Source organism: Garra rufa, chromosome 1 (assembly GCF_049309525.1).
Source record: "Garra rufa chromosome 1, GarRuf1.0, whole genome shotgun sequence".
Classification (NCBI taxonomy): Eukaryota; Metazoa; Chordata; class Actinopteri; order Cypriniformes; family Cyprinidae; genus Garra; species Garra rufa.
Genome location: NC_133361.1, coordinates 99,975,536 through 99,992,549, shown reverse-complemented (window position 1 = coordinate 99,992,549; position 17,014 = coordinate 99,975,536).

The following is a 17,014-nucleotide window of genomic DNA, read 5'->3' as shown; positions in this document are numbered from 1 at the left end:
AGCTGCTTGCACAAGTTAACCTATGTAAACAGTAGCTGCTGAAATGAAGACTGGCTGTGTGAGATCAGGAGGCATGCTAATCCTAATAATATCTTGTAGTGTGTGATGAGCCATGATTTTCAAGTCTTGTAGTGTGTGCATGTTTAAGATTTCAGGTAAGATAATCTGCGAAGATTCTCCTTATGTGTGTGCTGCAACCAGATTTCATAATCGGTTAGGATTTTAAAACTCCTGTTGTGTGAGCCAGGCTTAAGGACCCTTCTCTCAAAGCTCTGTGTGCAGTCTTTTTTTTGCCTCTCTGTTAGGCTCCGTGTGTCTTTGAGCTTGACAGTGCTCCATTCACTCTCGAGGGTCTCCAATGAACACACCGCTCCCAGAGAAAATGTCTGGGTCCCCCTCTCATCACTGAGAATTAAGTCCTCTGCTCCATGGAGCTTTATGAGGCAACCATACCAGGTGTATTAGGCCTTTCCTTGACTGGCCTCCCTGATGACCGCCTCTGTGCTCATTATAGGGTCAATTATGAGCATGCTTCTCCCTGGAGCTCCCACTCCTGACTGCTCTAATGGTTTAGTTGGCAGTCCTATCCTAACTCCATTTAGAGGGTTGCATATGAACATGCCACTTTCAAGGTGAGCCTCCTAAGTTATTCTTTTTATTTCTGAGAGTTGAGTCCTCTGCTCACTGGTGTTTCATGAGGCAGCCAAAAAGTGTTAGTCCATCTTTGGCTCCCTGTTTAGGTGGCTTTTATGGTTGAACACAGCAGTGCTCCTTTGATTCTCAAGGGTGGTCTATGAGTACTATATTCTTAAGGTGAGCATCAGAATTTCCTTCAAGTCTCTAAGAGTTGAGTCCTCCGCTCTCTGAAGCTGGAGCCCAGGGGTGGACTAGGACAAAATTTCAGGCCGTGAAATCTCACACTCCTCCAGGCCATCTCATACACCCACAATAATCTCTGAAACATGGACAACCCTATTTTTATATGGCCATCACATAAAAAAGGTTTAAATTGTTAGACTATGCAACATGCATATTAATTAAAAGTCCTCTCCTGAACTGCACGTTCACTTCTATTTTCCTTTTCAGTCTTATTTTGCCATGATCTCTCCCTGTCTCTCACAGGACTTTAATAGCAAAGATTTAACAAACAATGCTTTTTAAATGGCTTAAATGTTAAAATTAGTACAGTGGGTAAAATAGTTATTTGTGTATGTTTGCCCACTGACAAAGAAATGATTAGTCTATAATTTTAATAGTGGTTCTATTTGAACAGTGAGAAGCAAAATAACAAAAAATACCAGAAAAACACACAAAAAAAAGAAAATTGATTTGCATTTAAATTATTGAAATAATGAAATAATTATTTGACCCCTTTTAAAAACATGACTTAGTATTGGTGGAAAAACCCTTGTTGGCAGTTACAGAGGTCAGACGTTTCTTGTAGTTGGTCACGAGGTTTGCACACATCTCAGGGGGGATTTTGTCCCAATGCTCTTTGCAGATCCTCTCCAAGACGAAGCTGACATTTGGCAACTTGAACCTTCAGCTTTCAACAGCATTAGTTGACAGAGTTGACCGTTGCTTTTTCACTTTCAATTGTTGCAAAAATATTGCCTGTTTTCTTTTAAAGGACGTGTCCAGATGTGTTTATTTATTTTTATATTATGTTTCCTGAGGTGTAATTGTTATATATTCAAAATGGACTGATTTATGGCCGTTTCCACCCTGTTTCTCATATTCTGACTCAAACAATCAGTTTTGTGGTGTTTTACATTTAAGAGGTCAGTGTAACAGGCCACTTTTATGACTGGCTAACATCATTTTCCCCTTTAATAAAACCTCGGAAATTATTAGAGATACAATTTTCATCTGAAGGTTGAGTGGGGAATGTATCCCCTTTTCTTTTTTTCCTTGTCTGAGATCAGTCAATACCTAGATTTCCTCAACTCTGTCATTACATTATCTAGATTTGTTTGTAATTAATTGGTGGTATGTCTAAGTGGTATAATGGCCAGCTTAAACTCAGGATCAGGTTTGAACACCCTGGTATAGGATCTAGCATACATGTATTACATATTACGTATATTCAGTTGTGTTTAGAAATTAATTGTTTTGTGCCATTAAACTGTGTTTTACTTTTATTTATTTGTTTTTCCACCTTAGACCTAAAAGCACTGAAAGAGGAGAGGGACGTACTGAATGAAACTGAAGAGAAAGATCAGAATGAGAGACTTCATGATTTCATAACTGGAGAAAAATCTTTTTGTTCCTCACTGTCTGCGAAGACTTCTACACAAAAAAGAGCTCCAAAGACAGGAGCTAGGAGTAATTTCACTTGCTTTCAGTGTGGAAAGAGTTTCAAACAACAACGAGCCCTTAAAACTCACAGTAATATTCACACTGGAGAGAAGCCTTTCCTCTGCCAACATTGTGGGAAGATGTTCATTCAAAAAGGACACCTTACAAGTCACATGCAAATTCACACTGGAGAGAAGCCTTTCATTTGCCGACAGTGTGGAAAGAGTTTCGCTCAAAAAGGAAACCTTAAATCCCACATGAATATTCACACAGAAGAGAGGTCTTTCACATGCTGTCAGTGTGGAAACCGTTTCAGTCATCCTGGAAACCTTACAGTCCACATGAGAGTTCACACTAGAGAGAAGTCTTTAAAATGCAAATAGAGTGGAAGAAGTTTTAGAAATCCTGGAAAACTTAACAGTCCACATGAGATCCTGCCAGAGTCTGAGTCAAGTCTGAAGTCTTTATCGCTGGAGTCTGAGTTAAGTCTTGAGTCTTTGGTCATGAGTCTCAGTTGAGTCTCAAGCTACCCAGCAGGCACAGGACGTCAGCATGACGTCAGATTGACGTTGTATCCCAACCACTATGACGTTGCATTTTGGTTGGAAATGAAAATCGGGTTGACATCAGAACCCAACGTCAGGCAGACGTCAATGTCCAACGTTGGCTCGACGTTGGATTTTGGTCACTTTCCTATGCACAGAGGTGTAAAATCCAGGTTCCATGAGTAAAAGTCCTCCCCAGTGTTTTGGTCCAATCACCTGGATTTTCTAATTAGCACAGTATTTCAACCAGGAGGACTGAGAAGACTGGACCAAGTCATTCCTTTTGAGTCTCAAGCAAGTCTGAAGTAAAATCTCAAGCCCCTAAAGAGTTAAAGTTAATGAGATAACTGAATGATGATTGTGCATAAGTGATGAACATCTGTTGTTAACAAGCAGCATCATTGAAGGAAAGAGAAACACAAGAACTACAACTGACTTGAATCAACTGAACATTTCATCTCTCAAAATCTGATTAAACATCTCCACAAACAGCATCACCAGCTTCACTCATTACTAACCAGGCTGACTTTATTTCATGTCTGCAGAATCTCTTATTGAGAATTATAAGAGGTTTAGATGTTGATGTTTTATTGGTCAAGAAAATAAAATAAAAATAAAACACACAATGTCACCATAATTGTGGTCAAGGGTTGCTTAAGTTTGTCTCTTGACTCTTGGAGTAACTTAGTATTTTCAGGATTGAAGTAATTTCAATGCTGTTTTTCAGCAAACATTTGTGTGTTGAATTGAAAGCTTGCAGCAGATAAGTTCACCCTGTCCCCATCAAACTAATTTAGATGAGCATCTGGAAGTGGTCTCTCTCTTTGATATATTGAGTTACATGTAGCTATTGCAGAACTGCAATAAAAAAAAAAAAATTAAACAAATGTGACTGTAATGCTTAAGTATAGAAAGAAAACTGCATCAGCTCAGGCTTTAAGACATGAAAACTTATACGCTCCTCAACAGTGGTGACAATAATTATTCATACTGCAGTGCATGATGGGAGTGTTTACTATGCTGTTACCCAACATGCATTACAGCATGAAGCGTTTTGTTGATTGTCACCATTGTTGAGATACATATGCTGGTTCTTGATATGTGTATCTAAGTGGTACAGATGTTAAAAAAATGTTTATGTGTTATACAGGTTTTAAATTCGCTATTACTGTTGGAAGAACACTAGAGGTGCATAACCTGCGGTAGTTTTGCAGATTTGATAGTGCAAAACCTTAACATAAGAAGAAAAGAAAGATATTTTGTATATGTTCAAATAAGCTCTTGATGATTATCTCTTCATATAGAAACATCTGTTAGCTGTTCGCTGTACAGCTCTGATCTCACTGCTTTACAACACCATATGCATTGTAACAGAGAGATATCTAACAAGAGTCAAGGGCACGACTAAAGCAAATACTGACCTCCACAATGGTCACATAATTTTAACCAATAAAACATCAACATCTGATACTCTATAATAACAACAGGTGTTCATCACTAATGCACAATCATCATTCAGTTATCTCAATAACTTTAATTCTTTGAGGACTTTTGCCTTGAGACTTGGTCCAATCTCTGTCCTCCTGGCTGAAAAACTGTGCTAATTAGCAAATCCAGGCGATTGGAACTAAATACTGGGGAGGACTGTTACTCACCGAACCTGGATTTTACACCTCTGACAACGCAACCTAAAAACAACCAAATATCAATGTCTAATGATGTTACAGCTTGACGTTGTGTGGACGTTACCACTATGACGTCTATCAGACGTTGGGTTTTGGTTGCCATACCTGATGAATAAATGTCAGTATTTGACGTCAATATGACGTTGGCTTAAGATGTTGGCTCGACGTTGGATTTTGGTCACTTTCCAACACAACCTAAAATCAACCAAACATCAACATCATTTGACGTCGTTATTGGACGTCAAATAACGTTGACTTTAGACGTTGGCTAGACATTGAATTTTGGTCACCTGACATCACAACCTAAATCTAACCTAATATTAACGTCATATGACGTTGTGTGCCTGCTGGGTAAGTAATGGCTACGCCTTTTAAAAAATCTCAAGTTGCTTTTAAAATTTTCACTAGTTCTTTTCCTCGAGTCTGGAGTCATTTCAGGTCAAGTCTGAAGTCTATAAAAGTGCGACTCGAGTCCAAGTCACTAACTTGAGTCTCCATCTCCGCATCCTGGAGAGAGGCCTTACACCTGCAAACAGTGTGGGAAAAGTTTCAAAAGAAAACCAAAATATTCCCTTGTCAAAAAAATCTAAAGGATTCCAATTAGAATTATAGGATCTTCTCAAAGGACAAGACATTCTGTAGGATAATTTCTACATGATTTTAATAGGATTCAATTTTGTCTTGAATCATTAAATTTTTTTGGAAGAATACTGCCTTTTCATTGTATGCATGACTGACCAAACTCACCTTGACGTACATTTTTCACTGTTGCGTAACATACATTAGTGTACAGCTTTAGTGCAATAATTTCTAAGGACCTGATAAGAAATGATGAAACAAAAAAGTTTCAATTTTTTTAACTTTCCAGAAACCACCAACATTTTAGATGGTTTTCACCTAAATTTGACAGCCCTCGGAATATTTTCTGCTGTGAATATATGAACATATCACATATCAAAATAAAGAACCGAAACTGCTTTTACATTAAAAACAACAGTTATGTTTTATCACCACTTGAGTTCAAATAGGTTTCTTTAGAAACAACATTTTTGACAAAAAAATAATATATATAAAATGCATTTTTATCAAAGTATTTTTCAAACTAAATACATTCATATTCTTTCATAAAAGAAATCTTCGAAATTAAATAAACATTAAAAAATTAATAAAATTATAACTTGGTGCATAAATATTAGGCACTGTATTTTTATCTTTGAGTGGTAAACTGTAAAAATTACCAGAATGTAAGGAGGCTTTCATAAGAGAGTGAGGTCTCATTGCGCAAACCGTTTATGTGCACAAACACTGCATCTTCTTGTTGAGTGTTGCTTTTTGCAACTAGACGCAATCGGTAAAAAAAAAAAAAAAAAGGGTAATTCACCCTATTTCTAGGGTCAGTGTTGTATGGTGCTCTAGGAGTGTTTTCAGTTGAAGTGTCATCTATTTCTTCACCGCCACCTGCCTGTTCTTGGCTGGTCCATGATTTTATAACACTGGATGAAAGAGAGGAGAGTTTAACAATTATCTTGTGAGTTTTTTGCTTCGTTAATGACAAAAGCATTGAACAAACTGATCTGCAACAGAAATTACACATTTCTTTGTCCATTTGAGTGACTTCCTGACAAAAGGGTAGTACCCAATGTTTTGATCTAATTTGTTATCTCCATTCATTGTATTATTGTATTCCACAATGCATGCTGGTTTTGCTTTGCTTTTTTTTTCTTGGTAGCCTCTTGTCATACTCCAACCACAGAAATGGGTTTTTCAAATCAAGTAGATGTTTACACAGTGGTAGAGTTGTAAAAATGAACCATAAATAATCTTTTACCATGACCTGCTAGGCTATAAAAAAGAGAGACAACCATGTCTTTCAGGGCAGCACTTTCTTCACAATAGGACTTCATGTTTTTTAAACAATACCCCGTTTCAGAATCACACAAGATGTAGGATTTTATTCCATATTTGATGGGTTTTTGAGGATTGTACACCTTGAAAGCTAGGCGCCCACACCACAGAAGCATCCCCTCATCAATGCAAATGTTTGTGCAGACTTTGTTCAGCCTGTCAGTGTCATTGGCTGGCTTTGTTGTAATATCATTGAAGTGAAGAAATCTCTATATGATTTCAAACCTGATGTAAGACATGACCTTGCTGAAGTAGGGGGTAGCATTTAATATGTAAATGAGTACATTTAGAGTTCAGGCTTCTATGATCAACCAGTTAGTAAAAACAGCCCCAGGAAGTGACTGGCTTCCATGCATGAATTCTAGCATGTTGTAAAGTACTGTCCATAGCAATTCTATGATCTGCATACAGGTTGGTCTGATCAACAATGATCTGTATTAGTACAAAAAAATAAACAGTTCAATAATGTCTTAAGGTTGTATTGAATCAAGAGCAGCAGCATCACCAACAGGCCCAGGAATGTCAGTGAAGGGAAGCTTTTTTTGGCTGCCAGTTCAATTCATGGCACTCTGGAAGATGTTCAGGATCTTCAGCTGGATATTTCACAGCGGCGTCTGTCTGGTCAGCAGCAGGACCAAGTAGATGTGCGTCACATTGGGAAGATAACCACACAGTGTGTGCTACCAAATTCTAGTTGCACTTCACTGGATCAATGACTATATAGTGGACCGGACATTCATGAAAAACGTAAGAGACCACAAAGTTTTGGGATTTTCATTTGGAGAGATAACATAACAATGATTTCACATTGTTGTTATGTTATCTCTCCAAATGAAAATCCCACATGACAATTTAGGAGAAAATAACAAAAATGACAATCAAACACAACTGAACAATTTTGCCAAAGTCTTTAGGATTTCTTCAAACAGTCCTGGAGGTTTCTAGTGTGCCTAGTAAGACCTTGATTAGCTGGTTCAGCTGTATTTAATTAGGGTTGGAGCTAAACCGTGCATGAGTTTGGACAACCCCTGATATCAGTAGCCTGATATAAAAATCAATGGATGTCTATGAAATACATAGAGAAACAACATTGTATTGGTATTTTGAGTATGAAACAGACAAAGTTAGTAGAAAAAATAATCATGCATCATACTGTTAACTGTTCATTTTTTCAAAATGAATTTCATGTAATTATTTAAATGCAATTATTTTTAATGATTTTTCAATTGTTTGTAAATGTACACAACTGAAAAAGTCTTGCCAGAGTCTTCTGGATTTCCTGAAGATTAAAGACAGGCATATTTGGTTATGCTTCAGGACAGAGGGCCAGAGTTGCCCTGCACTGTGTATGTTGCATACCTCCACAGTTGTGTAGATGGTTGAATTAAACTTTAAGGCCTTGGCATTTTTACGGAGGTGACAGATGTTGACTTTATCATTTATTTGGAGCTTGGTCAGGGCCTGGTCCACCTCAAGGATTCTGGAGCCGCTTTTGATCTCCAGATCCAAGATGGGGACTTCTGTATCCCTCACAGTTGTCATCCTTGCAACCTGCATCTATAAAGGTATTTTAAATTAAAATATCAATTGTTAAATATTATTTAATAAGGTTTTGGGCAGTGTTTGATAATTGAGTTTAAATCACTCACATGTTCCACTGTTCCTTCCAGAGTCAAGTAGCCCCCTCTTGAAAAGAGGTCCTGCTCATCCCCAGTCACAGAGACAGATGGTGGAATCAGGGCATCTTTGGCCATCTTCTCGGCATCAAAGGTCAGTGTGAGGGGAGCAGTTTTGGTCGTCGTGTTTGGCTCCATTGAACAGACGTTCCTGCTCATACCGTGAGGACACGTGTAGTTTTTTATGTAGTATGTCACACCCTCTTTGAAGAGGACTGTGTGATGTACACCTGACCACCAGTGGACAGTGCACTAAGTTATCTGATCTCTTGATTGCCAGGCCTAATTTCACCATTTTCAAGCTTAAAGTTTAGGGTTTTTGCATTTCTACGGTTCTGTACACACTTGACCCTGATGGGACTGGAGTGACTATAAGGAGATGTTCTTCTGATGAAGAAAAACCTTAAAGGAGTTAGATTTTTTTTTCCTGAAGATAGCAAATGAAGCAAACATAAAACAGATTAAGATCATAGTGATTAAAAATTTTTATTAAAGGGATAGTTTACAAAATTTAAATTCTTTAATTACATTATCATTTTTTTAATTGTTTGACATTGTTTGTGCTAATATACTAATTATTATTTGTAAAAAAAACTGTGATCCTGATTCAGAAACGTGTCATTAAAATAGACTAACTCAGCCAATACACAACACAAAGACGTGAGCAATGTCTATAGAAAGCTTGACATGTATACTTTTAAACAAAGTAAGTTTTATCGACAACAAATATTCTGTGATAAAGTAATCCATATGAATCCAACGCAATGTCCAGTATATTCGAACAGAGCTAATTTTTTTAATTCGATCACACCCACCAGCTTCGTTTACGACCATATTTTAACTAGCCACGTGAGCAAAGCGCGGGAGATAAACGCCCACCTCAGCGTAAAGCCCGGCTTACACTACAGGAGTTTTGAACCGAAAAATTTTGTCAACCCAATTCGGCCCCAATGTTCGGCGCAGATTATCATGTAATGTGAGGCGTTCAAAGATCAAATCTTGCACCTCCCGATCTGCTAGCTCACACATCAGGGCTGCGATTACGTCAGTACTTTCAAAATAGCCAATAATAAACAAGTCTACGAGGAGACGGAAGTCACAGCACTCGAAAATGCTGAACGCGAAACAAATTCCTTGGACTTTGGAAATGGAGGAGTGTCTTGTTGAGATGTGGCACCAACATGACTGCCTTTATAATATTTTGTCAAAGTTGTACCGATAAGGAGAAGAGTTGGGGAGAGATCGCTCCGGTTTTAAACGTGCCAGGTGAGTATAAAGCTGTTAGCGCGCATGTAAACAAACTTCTGAAACGTCAGTGACCATCAGTTATGTGACCGCCACATGGTGTTCAGGTCACAGAATTATTGAACTGATTGTATATATATTGTATTTATGATTTACATATGATCATTTCAATGTATTTATGTAACTTATAAATTGTCATGAATGTTTATATAAAGGAAAACAAAGTTGCATTTTGTAAATACTAAGTGGCAGTTGAGAGAAGAGTTGACATGGCGATTACGGCGCGTCTTCAGTCAACAAAGAAGACTGCTTAACTGAAGGCAAACTCTTGTCTCTCTCTTTCTTCATTGAAAAAAAAGACTATTCTCATCTGTTGAGTGGACTCCTAGGGTGGGGTCTGCAACAGTTACATACATGTCTGTCAAAAGATATGGTAGCATTTTATTAAAATAAAACGTCCACAAACACTCTTACACACACACAAACACAATTCCCTCTCTCTCACACACACACACACACACACACACACACACACACACACACACACACACACACACACACACACACAAATTTCACCCTCTCACACAAACATGATCCCCTAAATCTCTCTCTCACACACATACAGTCCTCTCTCTCAAAAGAAGGAAAAAACACTACTTCTTTTTCAACTTTATAATTGTTTCATTGGTTTTATTAGAAAAAAATAGTTACTTAAACGGACATTAAAAGATTATTATAGCCCATTTATATTTTAATATTGATAGTTCAGATTAATGTAGAGAGGAGACTCTGAGTGTCAATGTATGTTGTGTATTGTATATTTTCAGTGGAAGAGGTGACATTAAATCAATTCACAAAACTTCTTAAACCCAAACCTAGTGGCAAAGAAAACAAAAATAACATTATTGAGAATTCTTCTCTTTTGCGTTAGCCTAGTGCCATTTTGGAGAACATTAAAGTAGTCATTTTTGTTTTCTTTGTGCACAGAAAGTATTCTTGTAACTTCACAAATTTACGATTAAATCACTAATGTCACATGGATGATGGCAATGTTCTTGGACACTTTCTGAGCCTTTACCATGGTAGTACCCTTGTTGTCTATGGAGGGTCAGAGAGCTCTTGGATTTCGAAATTCAAAAATATCTTGTGTTCGAAAGACGAACAAAGGTCTTAGGGGTTTGGAATGACATGAGGGTGAGTAATTATTAACAGAATGTTAATTTTTGGGGCAACTAACTGTGAAATTGTTATTAAACTGTTTTGTTAGTACTTGGTTGATAGATGGATGGATGAATATATAGTACACCCCACTGACACAAATTATTATTTTTTTCAAGATTGATCAATCTGTGAAAGTCTTGAGTGAAAGGACAGAACATGGATGACCCCACCAGTGATGAAGACATTGCAGACACATCTGAGGCATTAGGTAAAATCATTTTCAGATATGATTCAGAGAAATTCATGTGATTCACCTTTTTTCAACCTTTTTTTTATTTTTTTCATGTTTTTATTTTTACCATTCATCTTGAACATTCTTCAAAATTGTTACACACACACACACACACACGCACACACACAGAAATGTGCTAGTAATACTGCAACAGAGTAAACTGTAATAAAATATGGAGGGGGGGGGGGGGTAAATTAAAGAAAATAAATCTAAAAGTTTTTCTCTCCCTCATACACACATAGAGAGAAATTAAACGGTAAGACTGCATTCATTGAAATAAACTCAAGTCATAAATCCAAAAATCCAAAAGAGAGACTCATTCTCTTCCTTACACACACACACACACACACACACGGAACGGAAAAGACCTGCTCGTGAAGTTACTGTACGTTCACACTGCCGCCGACTTGAGCTGCAAAGACGCTCTGGCCGCCCCGTCAAGAACTCTTGTCAAAAAGTACGAGGAAGCTTGTTGACGCTTTGGCCGCTCTGACGTAGCAGCATTCTATGTTCGATTATGGGAGAGTGCGCGCGCGCGCGTGGCTCTCTCTCTCTCTCTCTCTCTCTCTCTCTCTCTCTCTCTCTCTCGAAATTGCGATAAATTAATCTGTGCGACCTCAAATTATATTTGGAAGCATTTGTGCGAGTGAGAGAAATGAGTGTAGTGCGACTCGGTTTCAAAACTGTCGCTAGCCTAACTACTGACTAGTAGTACAAGACTAAAAGTCTTGATTAACGTATAAGTTTAAGAGACGGAAAGACGATCGCGATAGGTTTGGATAAATCTTCAAAAAGGCAATGATGTCATTGAATAAATATGCACGCTGTACGTTTCAAAGTCAAAACGCTGCACGGATGTCTTCATATGAATGTATCTGACGGGAACAGACTGTCCTCAGAAACATGTCGTTTGCATTGTCATTTCATGTCTGATAAAACTGCGTTAGTGCTGGTTTGTGTACAGCTGTTACTATGGAAACCGTAGTATTTCAGCGCTCCTAAAGCGCCCCCTTGTGACAAACAAATTAATTTTTATTTTCAATAAATTTTTTCAGCTGTTTATGGTTAAATTATTGGAATTATCGATCCATGTGTAAGTGTGAAATAATTTAATTTGCCTTTTAAAAATCTAAACAATTAAGTAATACTAATGTTATATATCTTATATAAATATAAGAAAGTATATACTTGATTTATCCCTTTTAATGGTATAAAGGTTGAAATGCCATTGTATTAGATATTTTGTTTTTTGTGTCTGTATCTGAATTATAAATCATGTAATTTTATGGCTTAATATTCTACCGTACATTGTCCAACCACACTCATACTGTTCATTTAACTTGTGCAGCTCTTAAAAAAAGGGCCATAAATTGCCTTAAATTGATATTTTAAAATTCTGCAGCTACACTAAATGGTGAAATAAAATTCTTTCCTTGATATTTGTTTATATTTGTGTATTGAAAACATTTTTGATTGACATTTAGACTCCTATCTGATTTTCTATATTTTAAAAAAATGTCTTTTTTTATTTGGGCTAGTTAAATTAATTTTTGGGCTATCAAAATCTGATGAGTACCTGCCCGAAGGGCTACTAGAGATTTTGACATTTTGCGAGCCCTGAGCCGTCAATCATTCCCTGTCACTGAAACTGCGCTCCGCTTAACTTAGAACCGGACGTTTTTCTCTCTCTCTCTCTCAACCAAACACTGTTCCGGAGTTGCACAAACTGCAATTAGGGGTGTGTGAAATGACGATTTTATTTTTATTGTGGATAATTAAAAGGTTTCCACAATCTGCTTTAAGAAATATAGTATATTTCGTGCTACAGCGCACATTCTGTCAGATACAATTTTGCCGCCTCCGTGTCAATATACTATACAATGCGGCTCAGATAGCACATGTACGTCTGCAAGATGTCTGATAAAGATCTCTTGATCTGGAAAGCATCTGCTGTGTACAAACATCTCTCAGGCGTCTGTCAGATGTCAGTTAATCAGAATCGGCCATGAAGAATCAAGATCGGTGCATAACTAAAAAGAAATTGGGTGCTCCTACATTTTTTGGGATGCTCCTAACTTTTTAAAGTTGGGAACACCAGTGCTACCAAGTAAAAAAGTTAATTTCGAGCCCTGCCTTACACCAACAGCACCATATGAGTTCAAACGGGAACGAAAATTTGTAACCAAATGGAAAGATGAATTCGACTGGGTTATTTATGAAGACGGAGAAATGTTCTGTGGCGTCTGTCGGATAGATAGTTTTATTTTTTTTCACCAAGAGTCACCACTACATCTGGTGATACACTGTGCACATCAGCGTGCAAAGTATTACTTTGTATTATACTATGAGTCTGGAGATCCTTCTACTGTTCCTTTCTACTTCTACTTCTATGTTCCTTTCTACTGTTTCAACTGAATTGTATTAATATTGATAGTGTTTGGATGCTTTCAATGAATTCTGCATTAGCAAAACAAAAAAATAAATAAATGATATTATAAATCTTTACCCGGACAAGTGACTTTTGTGCATGGACAAGTGAAACATAAATTTACTTGTCCGAAGGACAAGTGCCTCAAAAAGTTAATGTCAAGCCCTGTATCAGCTACAAGTTTGAGTTTATTTTTGTTTAGGCCTACATTTTGACATATATTCTGCTCCTCCCTGTGTATTGTTGTTTAAGGTAATTATTTCATAATCATATTAAGATACTAGTATGTGTCTGTGTGTGTTCTTTTGCAGATTACAGTCATTGTTGTTGGAGTGCTATTTTAGCTGTCGGAATAACGTAAGTTTAAATATAGTTCTATTCCACAACTCACTTGTGCTATCTGACTTTTGTGTTCCTGTAACATTTATTTTAGATAAAATGAATCGAAAAACTGTACCTGTCTCCAGCTCTGCCATAAGACGGAGGACTCATATAGATGTAGAGAAACGGCTGAAAGAAATTAGGGATGACTGCAAAGATTCCACTGACTTTCAGATTACTACAGAGAGGGACCTTGTAGATGTCAATAGAGAGTTAGAAAGTACAGGCAACCCAGCTTGTTCAGACAGTGCACATGAACTAATCTTTAGTGAGGAGGAAGGTGGCATGGAGGTAGATGCAGACATACATGAGGATTGTGTGGTTGGCTGCCCTGACAGGCCGATTCAGACATCGGATTCAGAAAATTCAGATGATGAACTCTGAGACATTTTCACTCTCTGACAGTATTTCCAACTGGGCCATAAACTTTGGCATTTCTTTGGTTGCTTTGACAGCACTATTGTGCATACTTCGCAGTTGCCACCCTGATCTTCCAAAGGATGCTAGAACTCTCCTTAAAACTAAGACAAAGTATTCTATTCTAGAAAGGGCTGGGGGACAGTACCACTATTTTGGTGTTCTGACATCAATTAGGAATGTACTGTCTAAATACGTACACACACTGGCAGACGGTTTCAGTTTGAAGCTGCAAATAAACATTGATGGACTTCCTTTGTTTAAGAGCTCTAGTCTGCAACTGTGGCCCATCCTTGGTCTGCTTCTGAGTGTTCCCATGAAAGAACCAGTAGTGATAGGTTTGTTCTGTGGACCAAAGAAACCAAGCTCAGCAAAAGAGTTTGTTGGAGATTTTGTTACTGAGTTACAACAGCTTGAAACTAGTTTTGATATAGAGGGAAAGTCATTGAAGCTTGAGCTAGACACAGTCATTTGTGACACACCAGCCAGGTTCTTTGTTAAAAACACAAAGAACCACAATGGCTACCATGGCTGTGACAAGTGTAGTCAGCCTGGAAAATACATTAATGGACGCATGACATACCCATGTACAGACTATGCTCTAAGGACAGATGATTCATTTGAAAATATGGTTGATGAGAGTCATCATCATGACGGGCCACATCCATTTCATGGCAGCAGCGTTGGCATGGTTTCACAATTCCCTCTAGATTATATGCATTTGGTTTGTTTAGGTGTGGTTAGGCGCTTGTTGAACATTTGTCTTAGGGGTCCTCTTAATTTCAGATTACCTGCAAACATAGTGGAAAGAATGTCTGCTAAACTGGTAGAAATGCGTTCCTGTATCCCTGTGGAGTTTGCCCAAAAGCCCAGATCACTGAGGGAATTAGATCGCTGGAACGGAAGGCCACTGAATTGAGGCAATTTCTTCTGTACACAGGTCCTGTAGTGTTAAGTACTTTTCTGGATCAAAATATGTACAGCAATTTCATGCTGCTCTTCTCTGGCATTGCAATTTTAGTAAGTCCTCCACTATCCTGCCACACAAAGTATGCTCAAATTTTGCTTAGATCTTTTGTTTCTCAGTTTGGTGAAATATATGACAAAGATCAACTTCTTTATAATGTACATGGATTAGTCCATCTGGCAGATGAAGTACAACGACATGGTTGTCTTGATGCATTTTCTGCATTCCCCTATGTAAGTTACCTTCACAAACTAAAAAGGCTTGTCAGAAAACCAGACTTTCCCCTTGCCCAAATTATTCGTCGATTGTCAGAGATGAGAATTGCTGACACTCCTTTAAATGGTGCCTCTTTTAAAAAACAGCACTTTGTTGGACCACTTGTAGATGGACTGTCAGTGAAAGCACAGTATGGTGAGATGGCCTGTGATAAGTGGACTGTTAAAGTTTCAACCAGGGATAATGTGTTTGTCATTGGAAAAGAGATATGCATTATACACAACATTGTGGAATGCAGTGATGGAGTGTATGTAGTTTACAAAGAATTTGTCAAGAAGTCTTTGTTCTTCACTTACCCATTCAATTCTGACTATCTGAATATCCATACTATTTCACAAACATCAGATGTACTCAGGTGTGTTAAAGCTTCAGAGCTTGTCCAGAAATGTGTGGTTTTACCTTATAGGGATAGTTCTGTGGCTATACCCTTATTTCATACATTTTAGGAGGGCTTTGATAAGAAATAAAACTCACAGGTTAAATGTTTAGCTCATCCAATAATCAAAACTTTCACCATTTACTGACCTTCATGTTTTAATTTTTGGTTGAACTAATCCTTTAAAGTGTTAGTTAACCCAAAAATAAAAATCCTATCATTATTTACTCACACTAAAGTCGTTCAAAACCTGCAAGACTTTTATTCATCTTCAACACACAAATTAAGATATTTTTAATTAAATGGTTTACAATAGTTGTAAGGTCCGTTGCTATCTATGGGAGGATTTTGGATTAAATCCAAAATATCTTCATTTGTGTTTCAAAGATGAACAAAATTCTTATGGGTTTGGAAGGACATGAGGAGGAGTAATTAATGGCGAAAATTTTCATTTTTGGGTGAACTAACTCTCTTTAAGGTTGCAGATGCTTATCAGCTTTTTGTTTTTTATAATTAATAATTAAAAGGTGAATGATGATTGATTTTCCTAGGGAGAATGAAGTTGGTAGTATTTATGGTAGTTACAGCTCTTGTGTTCTAATATTAGCAGTATGAATTGATGCGGTTGCACGTTAGTTATGACAGTATAAGTGTTTATGCAAAATGAGGTTCAGACACTGACAAAAAGTGATCACCATGCATCACCACAAACACTGCAGTCTGACACTGGATAACAATTTACTGTAAGTACTTTGTGTAATACGTTGCTTGTGTTTAATGTGTTGAAAGATACTTTTATTCACATAGCACTTTATACAATACAGATTATTTCAAAGCAACTTTTCAGTATGCTTTCAGTTCAATGTTGATTTAGCTAAGTGCAATATGGCCATATTACACTGCAGTTCTTGATGCCTAATTCCTTAGTGTTGATCATATCAGATGTTTTTTTTTTTTTTTAAATCTGTGCAGCTTCTATCTTTTCAATATCTTTTCACTAACTTATAAACAGACTGATCAGCAAATCCTTGGGTTTCATTCAAAAATAATTGTGCACACTATTCATATTTTTACACATTTCTCATAAAAAAACTTTTAGCTTTACAACACTTGTATACACAACAGCAATAATTGATTAATAATGACCATGTAATATATTTGACTTCTAACAATTAATTCAGAACTTCTTGAAAAAAAGTTATATTTCTGTTGTTCTGTTTGTCTCTTTCCTTCTCAGTTAAAGATGTTCCACTTAATCAAGTTCCTTATCAACAAAACTGTAGCAGTGGTGCCATAAAAGTGGTTCAGTGATGGCGTTGTCTATTGGCCAAACTACCGAAATGATGAAAGAGTAAACAGGGT